Source organism: Varroa jacobsoni, unplaced genomic scaffold, assembly GCF_002532875.2.
Source record: "Varroa jacobsoni isolate VJ856 unplaced genomic scaffold, vjacob_1.0 scaffold_1339, whole genome shotgun sequence".
Lineage (NCBI taxonomy): Eukaryota > Metazoa > Arthropoda > Arachnida > Mesostigmata > Varroidae > Varroa > Varroa jacobsoni.
Window position 1 is genome coordinate 38486 of NW_019214241.1, and position 8089 is coordinate 46574.

Sequence of the window (8089 nt, forward strand, 5' to 3'; positions counted from 1 at the left end):
TTTACTGGCCGTGACCCTATACGAGAATTACTTTGCACGATGATATCCGAAGGCTGGAAAACAGAAAGCGACGGTTAATCAGTACCTGATCGTCAGCTTGGTGTCATCTGTCTGTGTGCGTAAGTTTTCGAAGGTACGCTAACTACCTGCTATTTATTTACCATATTTGACGCTTGCTCACAGCTAAAACCTGTACTTATACCAAGATGGACGGCACCCACTTTTGGCGACCACTTGTGCGTGGTTTCATTTTGTCAGTTGGGTACCGCCGGATCCGCTGCTGCTTTGTTATTGTTGTCGTTGTCGTCAGCGGATCGTTTGGTATTTTCTTTTCCTGTTACTCATTTTCAGCCCCCTGTCAATTGCTTTGCGGGGGTAACGGCAGCCGCAGGGGACAAGGTGCCGCGTGGGAGGTCTGGTCGTGTTTCCGTCCACCTGCGCCATCGGCAGCACTAAACTAACAGCAACGGAAACTGCGACATCAACAATTTGCGCAAAATTCGTTTTAAGAAAGTTCCCATTAGAGCTTCATCATCAACACCATCGCAAGGTGCTGCTCGTCATCTTACAATGATCGTCGGCCGTTTCGGTGGCCGGGTTTGACAGAGCTGGAGCATTTCGGTAACAGCGTGCTTTTTCACGAGCGTTGTGTTCACTTCGTCGTCGAGAAGGTTGGTCCACAGCGTCCGCGTACCGTCTATTTAGTTCGCATTTATCTGGCCCGCTGTGGTTTGCTAAGGATGCAGAATAGGCAAGGAGAGGTTAGACATTTTGCGTCATCACCGCAAAGTACCGGTGTCTCTAAAGCCAAAACCACTACCATCATCATTTACGCCAGCATCACGCATCTCTGCTTACGTTGCCTGTTAGTCTAGTTGTTGGCGTTCACTGCAGTTACCATTGCCGCTGCCGCCACTGCTGCTGCTGCTTCCGATGTTGTCGTCATCGTCGTTGTTGTTTCCAATAGACTCACCCCTCGTATTTGATCTTCGTGTTTGTAAGCAACGGTATGGAGTGAACATGCCACGTCTTGCATGTCTGCATTTTCGCCACTCTTACACGCAAACAGGCGTACTCACATCTGTATATTTAAGAGCAGCAGCAGATACAGCTGGCTGCAGTGACTGTTTCTACTGCGTCGGGTCCTTAACCTCATCGCGTTGGGAGACGCGACGAACTAAGTACCGCATCAGCGACATCAAACGCATCCGACACTGGGCGGAATCGAATAAATACGCGGAAATACGTGCGCCCTCCGACACACAAACGCATCGAACGCCTCTACGGTCATACAGGGGCAGAAGAAGTCCGTACTATAGAAATATGAGCATGACGGTGACCAGGAGCCGTCAGCGAGCAGCCCGCACAAATTTATCCTTGATTACGTTTTGCTCTTATCGTCGTTTACCGTTGCTTCTGATGCCGCTAAAGTGTTTCCATCACTCTCATCTACGGAGTCCTTCTGCAAACAACAAAGAAGAAAATGGCTTCGATTCTTATCGTCGCTGTCGCCATCGCCGATAAACAAGCCGACAACTGTGACATAGTAGCATAGCAGGACCCTGCTATGCTACTATGTCAACTCGGACCAATTTTCTTTGTGCTTGACCAGACGGTACGGTGTAAACGATACGTGCATATGGACGTCATGCTGCCGGAAGGCGCCTGAACGCCGTTCGGTGCGAATGTATGATTCAGTTAGGATAGTAGTTCGATTTTGTTGTATTACGGGATATTTTTCCCGCAATTGGATTTTCTGCCGGTAGCTGGTGGCTTCCATAGGAAGAGGAAAAGCGGCCATGACATAGACAGGAATGAATGAAATCAGATCAGATAGTTATGAACTAGTGTCTGGTACTGTGCTATACATAAGGGCATGTTCGTTTGAAATCTACAAACAAAGGGAATGATGCGAACAATTCGGGTATAGCGACTGCCGCCGACTATATGGATCGCATCGGCCTTTCTTCACGTCGCAGGGTTGCACGGCGACCAGAAACGGATCCCAGCATCAAACAGGTCGACAGAAAAAGAACACCACAGGCAACAACGTACATATTAGGAATTATTATGTTTTTGGAAAAAGGACCATCTGTTTGCCCCGGAGACTAACGGCCATATTGTTCCGCTTGGCTTCAGATACCACATCGCCGATTCTAGCGGCCGCCACAACTGTCTTTCTAACGACTTGTCTAATGATCAGGAGATAAATCGATAATGCATATCTCTCTCTATTTCTCGTCACTAGAACCAGCATGTCCTGCTCAAAATTTCATATACGCAGGTAATTTAAATTGCAAACATTTAGTCAGTTATAGCAGCAGCGGCGGCGGCGGCTACGGTGAGGCAATTCTCAGTACGTTCTATCGACTGTTGTGCAACGCCCTCCCTTTAATCGATACAACGTTCGTGTGGGAGGGATTTAACGATTATTGGTCGATAATATTATATTATTAGACAACGGTCGGCATTTTAGAGGGCTATTTTAGGCGCCGCCCATCACCTCTAGTCACGATATCATTTGGATTACGTACACACGTTCAGTCACTAAGCGCTCTATCTACGGTGTATTTGTACTAGTGTATTAGATAATTATGACATGGCATATAAACCATATTGTTTGCATAGGGTGGATAGGTACTGTTTAACTACGTATGTAAACGTGGCATATAGTGGACGTTTGACCCTCGGAAGAACTAGAGGTGCCTGTATGTCGACCACTTTCAGCCGGTCTGACGATAACAGGACAATACTACACAATCTATGTGGATAAGATATTTTGTTTAGGATCGGGCTATTGAGCCTCAGCTAGTGCTGAAATGCTGCGATTTGCCCGCTGCACGGGGTGAGAGTCAGTTGACTGAGACGCACTTGGGCCTACTAAACGGTTCTCCCAAATGGCTAAATTTAACTAGAGTTTTTCTATGCCTTCTACATAGATCCCAAATGATACGGCGATGGATGGACAAAACTTCGTCCATAATCTCCGCCCACTTTTCCGTTAGTACTCGTTGGGAGCAAATTTCTCATAAACTATAGTATTACACATTAGACAAACAGAGCCATATTGTAACTAGCACGGCATCGTATCGCTTATGTGTCATTACGTATAGCAGACTATCATGCTATATATGCTATATGTTTAGAAAGAGGGAAACAATAGAAGGGAAGCAGGTTTCTACGTATGCATATTCTTTTTCCTAGCTACCGCCGCCCCTAAAGCGCCGCGCTAGAATCTGGTCACCTGGTTTCTTACGGCGTTTCGAATGGTCGATGCTGAAGTCAGACTTTAGCCATCGGACATTGCGATTGCCGTCTTCCAGGCGCCCACCTCGTCGTCTGCCAGTACGTATTACGTTCCTTCTGTTCTGGAAACTTCGCTCCTAATCGATCTGCCAGTACGTCTGCAACAGCGGCGCAATGCTGTGGGTAGCTTTACTGGACGAGCGCGGCATTTTCGCTCGCGTTTCCAGAGTGCTGCCGAATCCAGGAGTTGATGATAGCGGCGCGTGCGTCGCACGCGTCTGAAGCAGGTTGATGATCCATTCAGAAAACGATGAGGAAGCCGAAGAGAAAGGTGAAAAACGGCCACGGCAACGATGAAAAGGGGGAAGAAATTTGAAAGAATAAAGTGTCCGGCTCCAGATCCGAGCTAACAAATGACAACAGCTGTGCGAGCGCTGGCTAACCGAGATGAAACAGGGTAGAATATACCCCTCCCACCCAGTGACACCGAGAATTGAGGAGGTCGGTGTGGGGGGTTTGTCATACAAGGCTACTAGAGGAACTGCCTAGCGTTAGCAGCACAGCCACTACGGGTGCTGCTGTTACCAGCAGATGATCGGAAATCAGACAACTGAATGGATCTGACTATAACATGACGCGATGCCGACGTGGTTGCTTTGCAACTATACGACTCTTTTTCGTTCTCTATTCTCACTTTTCCCCTCTCTTTGCTCAGTCACGGCGGAGCCAGTGATAGAGGTAACGGCAGAGTACTGGCATGATCGTCATCGGATGGAGCTGATCCATGCGGCCCGTTCTACTCGACCAGTAGAAACCTCTTTGGTCTATCATCCCCTCAGCTCTTCAGTCCCCTTCATCCGTTTTGAATGGAACCCCACTCGGGTCGCCTGATCGTGGTCGAAGCAGAGGAGCAGAATCAGGAACAACAACGAACACCGGAGAAGACGCCATCCCAAGACGATGAGAGTCGGACTCCGTCGAATGGAACTAACTTCGTGAAGACAACATCGACAGCACCGCGATGGCAGCGGCTACGGTGGCGACAACGGGGGATGATGCCGATGTCGCACCATCATCATCAAAAAAAACACAGCCAAGAAGATAAAGAAAACTTCAGAACAATGAAAGTTGTTCTCCGTGGAGAAGTCTTTTTCTTTTCTACTCTTTCTTCCCATTTTTTTTGATGTTGATTCTCTCAGTTTCTGGTTGTGTACTTTGCTTTTCGTCTGTTTGTTTGTCTATCTGTCTGTGCGTGCGTGATAGCAATAGTCAATGGCGGTAGAAGCCGAGATGCGGCTCAGCACCAGTGCCGAGGACGTTGATCCTTCCCACTACAAACATTATCATCGGACGAGCTGAACCAAACGGGTAAGGAATAAAGTCAAGAAGGGTTCACCTCGTCTCTTGTTAGCTTTTTATTTAAAACATATATATATATATAAAATGTTCCACGTATGTGGCGATATAGAATACATTGAAGCACATTATCACCATAGCTGAGTTTTCTGTTCGTATTTGGCTGTCTTGTTTTTTTTTTTTTATCTTTTTATAAGATTTCTATCTCCGGTACCTATTCTGTTTAGATGTTGTCGCAATTTGAAGCTTTCGTTGAGGCCTGCATCGTATCCAGATTGAATACTTACGACGACGGTACTGCCGCAGCGACAATACAAATGAACACAAGCTACGTTTGCACTAACGAAAACCATGCCAAGTCTCTAGTTCAACGGTACTAGGAAGTGCCCCATCGACCATATTAGCTAAATAACAAAGTAATTATAGCTCTGCTTTTTGTTTATTTAACATGAGTGACACAGTAACGGTCTAAGGATTCGTTGTACTGGTTTTTTGATTCGGATATGTCCAGACGGCAATTAAATAAGGGCCATGTTCAGATAGTTTTTTGTATTACATTTAACAGAGCATGCAAACAATAACTATTCATTAAGTTTTCTTGGTTTCAACATTTCACTTGGCCATTATTGTAGGCGGAGCACACGGCTACTTTACCTCGCATTGCCAAGGAAGACGTTGTCAACTGGCCGTTGAAGAAGCCAGTGCCGATCACCTCCATCCAAATCAATCAGTATCAATCAACAAAGGTGCCGACGCTACCGGTTGACCGCATTGCGTCGATCATCGTATCTATTACGACATTGCTGTTTCAACATAGACCGTACAAGATGCACTGTAGATAGCGAAAGCACACGGATAATGGATTTCATTGCAGGGAGTATATCGATAGGAAACAGATCTTCATTTGAACCCACATGATTGCTGTACTTCTGACTTTACTACCGTGCAGACCTCGACGCCGCCTGCACACGCATAGACGTGACTGGACGTTATCCGTACACGGCTTCACGACAGTCACCGATCATCAAGCGCTGTTTATGGAGTGCGAGAGCATACAGCATGAACGTGCATCTAACAAACCCTTAGGTAGAGTCTAATCGAATCGGTTATGATACGTTATCGTACGAATACGTGTGCACGTCATTTGAACGGCCTATGCTGAAGCAGCTTACTAAATCAGCTATGGATATCTGAGCTATCATTCTTTATCGCCGTACTTACTACCTGAGAAAAGCTTTTCAATTGCTTATGGGAGATGGCTATTAACTGGCTTGATATCTTTTACTTGTCATTTTAACACAAGACCCACTAATCATACATCCTGTATACGAATTCCTGCTTGGTTGAAAGAGGTCCCATCGACCGGTACTAATAATAAGTCTACGGGGCTATAGTTTAGTATTCTCCGGCCAATTCAACTGACACGCAGGCTACAAAGCTGTTTCAAACGTGCGCTGTCATCGTTTAGTCTACCATAAGCTTACATCCAGTCCCGCGAAACTCCAAACAACAGTAATAGCAACGCAAATAATAGTTATTAGTACTATTATTACACTGAGTAATAATAATGGTAGTAACGGTCTAATAGGAAGCACGGTGGTTACCCGCGGCACGTCAAAGACCGAAACAAAAACAACGACGCGGATAACAATAACGCACTGCCAGCTGACTTCAAACAAGACGTCGTGAAAAGCGGTAGCTACAGCGACACGGTAGTGGGGTAGCGGGCAATACGTTGAATCCCAATAATCGTAAATCATTGCCCTTCAGCAGAAACAGCAATGGTAGGAATAACAACATCAACACCAGCTCTGTGGCGAAAAATAAGATAATGGAAAAGCATCGGTGTTGGCGGCGGCGACAGCAGTAAAGCGAAGCAAACACGTTACGTCTTCAAGAATCTCTAGGCTTCGACGTAATTGGAGGATCTGTCCAGCTGTGCATCTGCCGATCCGTTTGTTTACCCGTCTGTTCACCGACAACAATAACAGCAACTGGGACCAAACTGCTGTTTGAATCGGCGGTGACGCACCGCTCGGAACGTGTGGGGGAAAGAGATTCGGAGAGGCAAGAAAGCACGTACTATCGACAGATACAGTACGAACTGTACATACGCCGAATACGATACGATCAGGATAGAAGGCCATTTGATTCAAAGGTCTGTGACGGCGGTGACATAGGCCCGTGTCGACGCAGGGATAGCTGGGAGCGAGCAACGCCGAGGCGATTCCTGTTCCATCCGTCTGCTCGGTACCGCAGGAACTGATCTGTAAGAGCGGGCGCGGGTTCGACTTTATAAAGGATAAACCTTAATAATCCACCAGTATCATTTGCGGTTATTCTCAAGGAAGAAGCGTGTTTACATGTTCGCGTTTGTACAGTGAACGCAGACACAACACTATAATATGGCAATCGTGCCAAACCCTCTAAGGTATCTTCTAGTAAGAATTATTAAGAAATCAGTAATTCGATTTAGAGACGATTCATTTCTATCGATGGATTTAAGAATGATAATAATTATTTGTTGTGTTAAGGCTGTACTAAGGTAAGAATAGGACACCGACTATTTGTATGGCTTATGAAAGCAAACTGCAACAAACTTTATCTAATTTATGGCGCCAAACTCACTGTCATCTGCGTATGCACAGTTACCTCATGAAGCGTTGTAAGGATATTAGTAACTAAACTATGTTATACTTTAGAGTAGTATATTTGGGTTGTTCTAGGGATTTCTGTCGTGTGTCGATTTCCGCTGGCCGACTATTTAATCAATCGTATTTCGATGTATATAGCTATAATATTGTATTCTACGTACGGTCATAATTTGGTGCACAAAATACGCTCCCTTATTAATTGTGCCCCAAATACGATAATAGACGACCTTCTCTATATTCACACTTCAGACAGGCAGCATAGGCACCATTGTGCCTAATGTAGGCCAATAAAGTCTCGCTTGAAATTGTACGGTGTTTTTATAGATTAGCTTTAGTAAAAATGTATCAGTCCAACGCAATTGACGGCAGACGGGTGATTCGAACGGAAGGAACGCACACTACTGAACTGCCTCCAGCCCCTCGTTTCCTTCCCCAATCATAGGACAACTGTGTGTGTACCTTGCGCGTAGAACGAGAATCATAAAGTAGCCTTGTGCCTCACAAGGCCACTATGGCCTCAGCAGGCAAGCGTGCACACGCCGCTCGTTTATGAACTATGTGCAGGCAAGGGAATTTAGCGTACCTCGTCGAGTAACCCAACTTTAAACTGGTCTTCCTTAAAAACAACGAAATGAGATAAACTCTACTGCTACAGCTACAGGTACGATCGGCCCTGTCACGCTAGAGTGATAGCTGACAGCCAGCCTGATCGAGTGGCCCAAAACACTATCAGAGACGGTGGCCCCGGTGATGGGCTGATGATGAGCTTAGCTCGTGCTAGTTCACACGGTATAAGTATTGCGTATATCGGCATAGTTAATACAGTGATCGCA

General features: G+C 45.9%; 1 long non-coding RNA gene across 1 annotated transcript; it reads left to right on the forward strand.

Annotated features, from left to right (window-relative positions):
• Positions 1–235: 235 nt before the first annotated feature.
• On the forward strand, positions 236–7566 carry LOC111268983 (uncharacterized). Its single transcript, XR_015314417.1, has 2 exons — positions 236–5688; positions 6191–7566. It is a non-coding gene; the product is annotated as an uncharacterized LOC111268983 (long non-coding RNA).
• The last annotated feature ends 523 nt before the right edge of the window (positions 7567–8089 follow it).